The following is a 12,463-nucleotide window of genomic DNA, read 5'->3' as shown; positions in this document are numbered from 1 at the left end:
TTCTTTGGGGGTAAAGCTAAAGTCTATTTCTCCTTCATGTCACATAATCAATATTTATTTTATATAGCTACAGATAGCAGGCAGAATAAATAGATACCAAAGCCTAATATAGGTGAAGATATGAGGAAATAAAGGTAAAAAAGAAAAGAGAGACTTGACTTCTGGAATAGAAGAATATTAAACAGAAGTGGTAGAATATGGACAGTAGGACTTAATAAAGAGAATATAGTTCATTTTTACTGAGGTTATTACTCATTTCAAAAAAACGGCTTTGCCTCATTGATTTTCACTGGTCATTGAGTCATCTATTTGCTGGCTGGTACTTTGGTTCTTTTTTTTTTTAATGTCTTTATTCAGCTCCTTTGAACCTCTGCAATTGTGTGTTATGTGTTGCACTAATCAAATGCCAAATCGAGCAATGTTTTCATTATGAAGATGTGGTTAAAACAGTATCATAAAAAGGATGTAATTTGTATGCAGTCAGGAAAAAGCTTCCATGTAAGATTTCTCAACTATACAGATGATGACCTTTATGAAGGGTACTCAAGACTTTCTAGCAAGTTTTCAGGATTATCTTAACCTGTGTGCTGAGTACTTTCCATTTGTCCTTCCAGATTTACTCTACATCCCTCTTCACCTGGTTTGTGCTGAGGCTGACCTTTATGAACTGTATCAACTGGCCCCCTTGCCTCTGGCTTCCATTGGTTCAGTTAAATAGGATCAGTGGGAAAAGGGAGATGCATTCCCTCTCTGAAGATCAGTTGAGGGCAGGTGTGTTCTTTGATTCAACACTGCAACTCTTCCCAAATGTCCTCTCTATACAGCTCTCTCTCCTTTCTCACCTTCAAGGTCAGGGGTGGTAACAGCTCCAGGGGGGTCAGGGGTGGTTACTAACTCCAGGACACTGCACCATCTCTTGCTATTTCTTCTTCTTTTTAAATGTCTATTCATGTCTTCTGCCCATATTTTAAAAAATTCTTTATTTAAATTCAGTTTAATTAACAGATACTGTACTATCAGTTACTGGGGTAGAATTTAGTGATTCATCAGTTGCATATAACACCCAGTGCTCATTATATAAAGTGCCCTCCTTAATGCCCATCAACCCCAGTTATCCCTTCCCCCCACGCACCTCCCCTCCAGGAGCCTTCAGTTTGTTTCCTAGAGTTCAGCATCTCTTATGGTTTGTCTCCCTCTCTATTTTCATCTTATTTTATTTTTCCTTCCTTTCCCCTATGCTCATGTTTTGTTTCTTAAATTCCACATATGGGGGGTGCCTGGGTGGCTGAGTTGGTTAAGCATTTGCCTTCGGCTCAGGTCATGATCTCAGGGTCCTGGGATCTAGCCTTGCATTGGGCTCCCTGCTTGGTGGGGAGTCTGCTTCTCCCTCTCTCTCTGCCTTTCCCCCTGCTCATGCTCTCTCTCTCTCACTCTCTCTCAAATAAATAAATAAATAAATAAATAAATAAAATCTTTAAAAATTTTTTCACATATGAGTGAAATCATATAGCATTTTTCTTTCTCTGACTAATTTCCTTTAGCATAATACTCTCTAGTTCCATCCATGTCATTGCAAATGGCAAGATTTCATTCTTTTTGAGGGCTGAGTAATATTCCTCTGTGTGTGTGTGTACGTGTGTGTGCGTGTGTGTAATTAGTGTCTTTATAAGAAAAAGTACCCAGGAAAGGTCATGTGAGCATACAATAAGAAAGTGGCTGTCTACATGCCAGGAAATAGGTGTCTTATCAGACACCAAATCTGCTGGCACCTTGATCTTGGACTTCCCAAACTCCAGAACTGTGAGAAATAAGTTTATATTGTTTAAGCTACCCAGTCTCTGGTATTTTGTTATACCAGCCTGAGGAGAATAAGATAACACCTCTTCCCCAGTTGTGACAACCAAAAATGTCTCCGGACATCTCCAAATGTCCCATGGGGGCAAAAACACCCCCAGTTGAGAACCATTGAATCAAAGTATCACATAAATTGTTGTCAAATTGTAAGTACGATAAGTACTTCCTGCCTTAGTAAATGGTGCTACTGAATGCCTCGGGCCATAAATCTTCTTGACTCCTCTCTTGCTTTCATACCCACATCTAATTTATCAGCAAGTCTTGATTCACCAACAAAATGTATCCTGATTCTAATTCTTTCAACCACCTCCACGCTACCATCCTAGTTTAAGCCACCATCATTTCTCACTTAGATAGTATAATACCTTCCTAACTGGCATTTCTGTTTCCACTTTTGCCTCCCCTATGCTCTTTTTCCCACATAGTAGCCAGAATTGGCCTTTTATAATATAGATCAGATAATGGCATTCTATGTTCAAATCCTCTAATGATTCATTACTCTTGGAATAAAATATAAGTCCTTACATGGCCTGCATGGTTCTAAATGGCCCCACATTATATAGTCCCCGGCTACCTCTCTGAACTCATTTTCCACTCCTCTTCCCCTTACTGCACTTCAGCCACACCAACCTCCTTTCTGTTTCTTAAATATGCCAAGCACATGTGAATTGTGCAAGACTGTTGAATCACAGATCTGTACTTCTGAAACAAATAACGCAACATATTTTAAGAAAAAAGAAAAAGAAGAAGATAGCAGGAGAGGAAGAATGAAGGGGAGTAAGTCAGAGGGGGAGACGAACCAGGAGAGATGATGGACTCTGAAAAACAAACTGAGGGTTCTAGAGGGGAGGAGGGTAGGGGGATGGGTTAGCCTGGTGATGGGTATTGAGGAGGGCACGTTCTGCATGGAGCACTGGGTGTTATGAACAAACAATGAATCATGGAACACTACACCAAAACAAATGATGTAATATATGGTGATTAACATAACAATAAAAAATTAAAAAAAAATATGCCAAGCACAGCCCTGTCTTTGAGCTTTGTACTTGCTGTTCTTTTAGCCAAAATTTTTTTTTCTGTGAACTCTCTGGTCATACACTTTTCCTAATTTTCTGTTGGGCTGATGGTATTCTTCCTTTGAGTATTCTATTTTGATTGAAACTGTTATTTCAAAAAAAAATCATGAGGTGTATACTGATAATCCATACTCTGGTATGCTTTCACTTCTAACACTGGTAGAGAAAGAAGACAGAAAGAGGGACAGGTGCTTGAAATACAGGCAGCCTTAAAGGAGGGAAAGGAGTTCTCTGATTGTTGGCAATATCTTCTGGGATTTTTTTTTTTTTTTGCATTACTTTCATTTTTGTCATCTGATGGTTCTTTCAAACCATTTTTCCTTCTAATTCTAAAATGCTTGAATTTTGGGGTGCCTGGGTGGCTGTCAGTTAAGCATATGCCTTTGGCTTAGGTCAGGATCCCAGGGTCCTGAGATCAAAGCCCACATCGGGCTCTCTGCTCAGCAGGGAGCCTGCTTCTCCCTCTCCCTCTTCTTGCTGCTCTGGCTGCTTGTGCTCTCTCTCTCTGTCAAATGAATAAATAAAATCTTTTAAAAAATAAATAAAATAAAAATAATAAAATGCTTGAATTTGATGAAAAACTGTTATGTGAATACCACTAGGACTTGGTGCCTTTCTGACCTCAGCTTGTACTATTCCCTCTGTGGTTCTCCCACTCCAGTCACCTGACCTCCTTCTGTTTGATGAATAGAATGATCCTGCCTCAGAATCTTTGTATTTACTGTACCCTGTGCCTGGAATGCTCTTCCTCTATCTAAATAGGTGTCTTCCATTTAATCAACCTGTAAGTGACATCTTCCCTGACCACCCTACCTAAAATTTCAATACTTCTCTACCAAAGTTTCCTATTAGTCCTTGATTTATTTCTTCTCCTTAGCACTTATCATTATCTAACATACTAATATTTTTACTAATTTTTCATTATATCTTTTTTTTGTTTACCTCCTTTAGAGTATAAGCTCCAAGAGGGCAGGGATTTTTGCCTGTTGTATTCACTGCTCTATCCCTGAAGAACAAAAACTCTTTAATGAATTAATAAATCTCAAAGTGAAAGGTAGACTCTTTGACCTTCTCTGAGTTTATACTCTCACTGACAAGAACAACTAAAAATACTCATCCAACCATATACAGAACAACTAAAGATATACGTGTCTAGTGATGATAGACTCAGGTGCTTACAGTAACATATGGAGAGATTAGTAATTTTGCTTTGGAATTAGTTAATGAAGAGGAGTTGACTCCTGAACTGGATCTTAAGGTATTGATGAACCTGGACTAGAAGAGAAAAGTATGAAAGCATTCTAGAAAGACAGAGTAATATAAGTTGGGTTAGATATACCAATCAGGCTGTTCTGGTTGAAATAGAGGGACCAGGTATATCAATCAAGGTCTCAGCAAGAAACATCTGTCACACTCAGAATAAGAATTTAAAGAGGGCTTACTTAAGCAGCTACTTACAAATATTTTGGCACAGGTGCAAGCAATAGCAAGGGAAAGTCAACCAGGAAATTAAAGAATTTTAAAAACATATGGAAGCAAATAAAAATGAAAACACAACAGTTCAGAACCTTTGGAATGCAGCAAAGGCAGTCCTAAGAAGGAAGTATATAGCAATACAGGCCTTCCTCAAGAAACAAGAAAAGTCTCAAATACACAGCCTAAAGGAGCTGGAAAAAGAACAACAAATAAAGCCTAAATCCAGCAGGAGAGGAGAAATAATAAAGATTAGAGAGAAATCAATGATATAGAAATCAAAACAAAACAGTAGAATGGATCAAGGAAACTAGGAGCTGGTTCTTTGAAAGAATTAATAAGATTGATAAACCCCTGGCCAGACTTATCAAAAAGAAAAGAGAAAGGACCCAAATAAATAAAATCATGAATGAAAGAGGAGAGATCACAACCAACACTGAAGAAGTACAAACAATTTTAAGAGAATATTTTGAGTAATTATATACCAACAAATTATGTAATCTGGAAGAAATGGATAAATTCCTAGAAACATATAAATTACCAAACTGAAACAGGAAGACATAGAAAAGCTGAACAGACCCATAATAAGCAAAGAAATTGAATCAATAATAAAAAATCTCCCAACAAACAAGAGTCCAGGGACAGATGGCCTCCCAGGAAAATTCTACCAAACATTTAAAGAAGAATTAATACTTATTCTTCTGAAGCTATTTCAAAAAAATAGAAATGGAAGGAAAACTTCCAAACTCTTTCTATGAGGCCAGTATTACCTTGATCCCAAAATAGACACATAGATCAATGGAACAGAATAGAGAACCCAGAAATGGACCCTCAACTCTATGGTCAAATAATCTTCAACAAAGCAGGAAAGAATATCCAATGGAAAAGACAGTCTTTTCAATGAATGGTGTTGGAAAAATGAGACAGCCACACGCAGAAGAATGAAACTGGACTATTTTCTTACATCATGCACAAAAATAATCTCAAAATGGATGAAAGACCTAAATGTGAGACAGGAATCCATCAAAATCCTAGAGGAGAACACAGCAACAGCCTCTTTGACCTTGGCTGCAGCAACCTCTTGTTAGACACATCTCCAGAGGCAAGGAAAACAAAAGCAAAAATGAGCTATTGGGACTTCATCAGGATAAAAAGCTTTTGCACAGCAAAGGAAACAACCAACAAAACTAAAAGGCAACTTGCAGAATGGGAGAAGATATTTGCAAATGACATACCAGATAAAGGGCTAGTATCCAAGATCTATAAAGAACTTATCAAACTCAACACCCAAAAAACAAAAATTCCAGTCAAGAAATGGGCAGAAGACATGAACAGACGTTTCTCCCAAGAAGACATACAAATGGCTAATAGACACATGAGAAAATGCTCAACATCACTTGGCATCATGGAAATCCAAATCAAATCTACAATGAGATACCACCTCACACCAGTCAGAATGGCTAAAATTAACAGCTCAGAAAACAACAGATGTTGGCAAAGATGTGGAGAAAGGGGAACTCTCTTACACTGTTGGTGGGAATGTAAGCTAGTACAGCCACTCTGGAAAACAGTATGGAGGTTCCTCAAGAAGTTGAAAATGGAGCTACTCTATGACCCAGTAATTACACAACTAGGTATTTATCCAAAGGATACAAACGTAGTGACCTGAATGGGCAACTGCACCCTGATGTTTATAGCAGCAATATCCACAATAGCCAAACTATGGAAAGAGTCTAGATGTCCATCAACAGATAAATGGATCAAGATGTGGTATATATATATATACAATGGAATACTACTCAGCCATCAAAAAATGAAATCTTGCCATTTGTGATGACATGGATGGAAGTAGAGGGTATTATGCTAAGAGAAGTAAGTCAATCAGAGAAAGACAATTACTATATGATCTCACTGACATGTGGAATTTAAGAAACAAAACAGAGGATCATAGGAGCAGAGAGGAAAAAATAAAACAAGACAAAACCAGAGAGGGAGACAAACCAGAAGAGACTCTCAATCATAGGAAACAAACTGAAGGTTGCTGGAGGGGTGGGAGGTGGAGGGATGGGGTAACTGGGTAATGGACATTAAGGAGGGCATGTGATGTAATGAGGACTGTGTATTATATAAGACTGATGAATCACAGACCTGTACTTCTAAAACCAATAATATATTATATGTTAATTAATTTAATTTAAATTAAAAAAGAAATAATGATGTTAGTATTAGGATAATTTTGAAACTTATATATGAAATAATGGATAAAGTAAATGAGTAATTATGGCTATTCTAATTCTATCATCCCATATGTCCTTGAGAACCAGAAATTATGGTCTGTAAGAAAAAAAGATGTAGGTTTAATAAAGAATATATAAATTAACCTGATAGTCCTGAATTGGAATTGGAGATCTCAACATGAATTTATGAGGTATTTCATCTCTCTATAAAGTAAATATAGGCTATATATGTATAATAAAATAATATAAATATATGTAGTTAAATATACATACATATAAAGATAAAAATATATGCTTATTTTCACACACATATATATGCATACACAAAACATATACATATTTATATTTCCTAGTTTAATCCACTGAAAAGGCCTAGAAATAATGACCAATTCAGTAGCATTAAGAATCCCTTAGTGCCGACACTATATCATACTTAAAGGGTCTATCCAATAAAAAGATCTAACAATTGTAAATATCTATGCCCCAAACATGGGAGCAACCAATTATATAAGGCAATTAATAACAAAAGCAAAGAAACACATTGACAACAATACAATAATAGTGGGGGACTTTCACACCCCCCTCACTGAAATGGACAGATCATCTAAGCAAAAGATCAACAAGAAAATAAAGACTTTAAATGACACACTGGACCAAATGGACTTCACAGATATATTCAGAACATTCCATCCCAAAGCAATAAAATACACATTCTTCTCTAGTGCCCATGGAACATTTTCCAGAATAGATCACATCCTAGGTCACAAATCAGGTCTCAATCAGTACCAAAAGATTGGGATGATTCCCTGCATATTTTCAGACCACAATGCTTTGAAACTAGAACTCAATCACAAGAGGAAAGTCGGAAAGAACTCAAATACATGGAGGCTAAAGAACATCCTACTAAAGAATGAATGGGTCAACCAGGAAATTAAAGAAGAATTTTAAAAATTCATGGAAACCAATGAAAATGAAAACACAACTGTTCAAAATCTTTGGGATGCAGCAAAGGCGGTCCTAAGAGGAAAGTATATAGCAATACAAGCCTTTCTCAAGAAACAAGAAAGGTCTCAAATACACAACCTAACCCTACACCTAAAGGAGCTAGAGTAAGAACAGCAAATAAAGCCTAAACCCAGCAGGAGAAGAGAAATCATAAAGATCAGAGCAGAAATCAATGAAATAGAAACCAAAAGAACAGTAGAACAGACCAACAAAACTAGGAGCTGGTTCTTTGAAAGAATAAATAAGATTGATAAACCCCTGGCCACACTTATCAAAAAGAAAAGAGAAAGGACCCAAATCAACAAAATCACGAATGAAAGAGGAGAGATCACAACCAACACCAAAGAAATACAAACAATTATAAGAACATATTATGAGCAACTATATGCCAGCAAATTAGATAATCTGGAAGATATGGATGCATTCCTAGAGATGTATCAACTACCAAAACTGAACCAGGAAGAAATAGAAAACGTGAACAGACCTATAACCACTAAGGAAATTGAAGCAGTCGTCAAAAATCTCCCAACAAACAAAAGCCCAGGGCCAGATGGCTTCCCAGGGGAATTCTACCAAACATTTAAAGAAGAATTAATACCTATGCTTCTGAAACTGGTCCAAAAAAATAGAAATGGACGGAAAACTTCCAAACTCGTTTTATGAGGCCACCATTACCTTGATCCCAAAACCAGATAAAGACCCCATCAGAAAGGAGGATTACAGACCAATATCCTTGATGAACATGGATGCAAAAATTCTCACCAAAATACTAGCCAATAGGATCCAACAGTACATTAAAAGGATTATTCACCACGACCAAGTGGGATTTATCCCTGGGCTGCAAGGTTGGTTCAACATCCGCAAATCAATCGATGTGATACAAGACATTAATAAAAGAAAGAACAAGAACCATATGATCCTCTCAATAGATGCAGAAAAAGCATTTGACAAAGTACAGCATCCTTTCTTGATCAAAGCTCTTCAGGGTATAGGGATAGAGGGGACATACCTCAATATCATAAAAGCCATCTATGAAAAACCCACAGCGAGTATCATTCTCAATGGGGAAGAACGGAGAGCTTTCCCCCTAAGCAGGAACATGGCAGGGATGTCCACTACCACCACTGCTTTTCAACATAGTATTAGAAGTCCTAGCCACAGCAATCAGACAACAAAAAGAAATAAAAGGCATCCAAATCGGCAAAGAAGAAGTCAAACTCTCACTCTTTGCAGATGACATGATACTTTCTGTGGAAAACCCAAAAGACTCCACCCCAAAACTGCTAGAACTCATACAGGAATTCAGTAAATTGGCAGGATATAAAATCAATGCACAGAAATCAGTGGCATTCCTATACACCAACAACAAGATAGAAGAAAGAGAAATTAAGGAGTTGATTCCATTTATAATTGCACCCCAAACCATAAGATACCTAGGAATAAATCTAACCCAAGAGGCAAAGGATCTGTACTCAGAAAACTATAAAATACTCATGAAAGGAATTGAGGAAGACACAAAGAAATGGAAAAACGTTCCATGGTCATGCACTGGAAGAACAAATATTGTGAAGATGTCAATGCCACCTAGAGGAATCTACACATTCAATGCAATCTCTATCAAAATACCATCCACTGGAATTTGGCTGTTGATTTCGACATGGGTGGACGCTAGTCCAGAATGGCTACCCTGATTTTTGTTGATAAGGGAAATGGAGAACCAGGCACCCATGTGGCTCCCAAGGACGGGTTGAAGCCGGGGTCTAGGCCTCCAGTCAAAGCTTTAGATGGGAGATCTCAGGTTTCAACACCACATGTAGGCAAAATGTTTGATGCTCAAGCAGCCTTACCTAAAGTTGCCTGAAATTCTTTGGGAACTGTCAACAGAGCCACAGAAAACTCAGTAAAGCCTAATGGATCTCTCAAACAGAAGCAGCCGACCTTCTCTGCCAAAAAGGTGACTGAGAAGACTATCAAAGCAAAAAGCTCTGTTCCTGCCTCGGATGACACCTATCCAGAAATAGAAAAATTCTTTCCCTTCAATCCTTTAGATTTTGAGAGTTTTGACCTGCCTGAAGAGCACCAGATTGCATGCCTCCCCTTGAGTGGAGTGCCTCTCATGATCCTTGATGAGAAGACGGAACTCGAGAAGCTGTTGCACCTGGGCCCCCCTTCACCTCTGAAGATGCCCTCTCCACCATGGGAGTTGAATCTGTTGCAGTCTCCAAGCATTCTGTCGACCCTGGATGTTGAATTGCCTGCCACCTATTTGCTATGACTTAGATATTTAAATTTCTTAGCACTCAGTAGTTTGTGTGTATGTTTTGTATTAATAAAGCAATTCCTTAACAGACAAAAAAAAAAAAAACCATCCGCTTTTTTCAAAGAAATGGAATAAATAATCCTAAAATTTGTATGGAACCAGAAAAGACCCTGAATAGCCATCGGAATGTTGAAAAAGAAAAGCAAAGCTGGCGGCATCACAATTCTGGACTTCGAGCTCTATTACAAAGCTGTCATCATCAAGACAGTATGGTACTGGCACAAAAACAGACACATAGATCAATGGAACAGAATAGAGAGCCCAGAAATGGACCCTCAACTCTATGGTCAACTCATCTTCGACAAAGCAGGAAAGAATGTCCAATGGAAAAAAGACAGTCTCTTCAACAAATGGTGTTGGGGGAAATTGAACAGCCACACGCAGAAGAGTAAAACTGGACCATTTCCTTACACCACACACAAAAATATAAAGACCTAATGGTTGAAAGATCTAAATGTGAGACAGGAGTCCATCTAAATCCTAAAGAAGAACACAGGTAGCAACCTCTTCAACATCAGCCGCAGCAACTTCTTCCTAGAAACATCGCCAAAGGCAAGGGAAGCAAGGGTAAAAATGAACTATTGGGATTTCATCAAGATAAAAAGCTTTTGCACAGCAAAAGAAACAGTGAACAAAACCAAAAGACAACCAACAGAATGGGAGAAGATATTTGCAAATGACATATCAGATAAAGGGCTAGTATTCAAAATCTATAAAGAACTTCTTAAATTCAACACCCAAAGAATAAATGATCCAATCAAGAAATGGGCAGAAGACATGAACAGACATTTTTCCAAAGAAGACATCCAAATGGCCGACAGACACATGAAAAAGTGCTCAACATCGCTCGGCATCAGGGAAATCCAAATCAAAACCTCAGTGAAATATCACCTCACGCCAGTCAGAATGGCTAAAATTAACAAGTCAGGAAATGACAGATGTTGGCGGGGATGTGGAGAAAGGGGAACCCTCCTACAGTGTTGGTGGGAATGCAAGCTGGTGCAGCCACTCTGGAAAACAGTATGGAGGTTCCTCAAAAAGTTGAAAATAGAGCTACCATACAATCCAGCAATTGCACTACTGGATATTTACCCCAAAGATACAAACGTAGGGATCTGAAGGGGTACGTGCACCCCGATGTTTATAGCAGCCATGTCCACAATAGCCAAACTGTGGAAAGAGCCAAGACGTCCATCGACAGATGAATGGATAAAGAAGATATATATATATATATATATACACACACAATGGAATCTTATGCGGCCATCAAAAAGAATGAGATCTTGCCATTTGCAATGACGTGGATGGAACTGGAGGGTGTTATGCTGAGTGAAATAAGTCAATCAGAGAAAGACATGTATCATATGACCTCACTGATATGGGGAATTCTTAATCTGAGGAAACAAACTGAGGGTTGCTGGAGTGGTGGGGGGTGGAATGGATGGGGCAGCTGGGTGATAGACATCAGGGAGGGTATGTGCTATGGTGAGCGCTGTGAATTTTGCAAAACTGTTGAATCATAGATCTGTACCTCTGAAACAATACATTATATGTTAAAAAAAAAGAAGAAGAAGATAGCAGGAGGGGAAGAATGAAGGGGGGAAATTGGAGGGGGTGATAAACCATGAGAGACGATGGACTCTGAAAAACATACTGAGGGTTCTAGAGGGGAGGGGCATGGGAGGATAGGTTAGCCTGGTGATGGGTATTAAATAGGGCATGTTCTGCATGGAGCACTGGGTGTTATACGCAAATAATTAATCATGGAACACTACATGAAAAACTAATGATGTAATGTATGGTGATTAACATAACATTAAAAAAAGAATCTCTTAGTGCCCACATTGTGATCTTTTTTTTAATTTTAATTTTTTTTTCGTTGTGATCTTGATATACCATTTTACATGTTTTTAATAACCCAGAGTTTCTTAGAAAAATGATTGATTCTAGGTCTGTGGCAGGAAATATGAAAGATGAGCTGAAATAACATACTAGATAGTGCAGAAGCTATCAAAGACTACTTGGATCATGTCAAAACATTTAGACCAACTTGAAGAGATTTTGTCCCACAAGCAAAGATGGTATATATTGAGCTTCAGTAATTGCAAGAATTGCAATAAATTGAAACCTATGAAATATACTTAAATCCGTGAATTAATAATTATATATATATTTAAAAACAGTCAATTGGTCATTTTCTGAGGGTAATGGCACTAATTCATTATCCTGACAACAAGGTAAATAACAGAAAGTATCAAGTATTTATTTTGCCTCTTTCCTATGAACTGGCTCACTAGGTAGTCAAATAATAGGTGAGGGGGAACATCTCTTTTTAAAATTGTTCTAGTTAAAATATGAAAACAAAATAGAAAATACCACAATTTTTTAATGCTCAATTGATTAAGGGATTTAGTAACTGAGCATTAATGGCTTTTAATATTTAAAAACAAAACAGACATTATGTGTCTACTGATGGAAGACTACAATTTCTTGTTAAA

General features: G+C 37.8%; 1 pseudogene; it reads left to right on the top strand.

Moving 5' to 3' along the window:
- The first annotated feature begins 9,323 nt into the window (after nt 1-9,323).
- LOC114203916 (securin pseudogene) lies at nt 9,324-9,933 on the top strand (annotated as a pseudogene).
- The last annotated feature ends 2,530 nt before the right edge of the window (nt 9,934-12,463 follow it).

Source organism: Eumetopias jubatus, unplaced genomic scaffold (genome assembly GCF_037043125.1).
Source record: "Eumetopias jubatus isolate StellerSeaLion01/CBP00866 unplaced genomic scaffold, mEumJub1_p1.0 scaffold_10, whole genome shotgun sequence".
NCBI lineage: Eukaryota > Metazoa > Chordata > Mammalia > Carnivora > Otariidae > Eumetopias > Eumetopias jubatus.
This window is presented reverse-complemented; position numbering and strand designations above follow the sequence as displayed.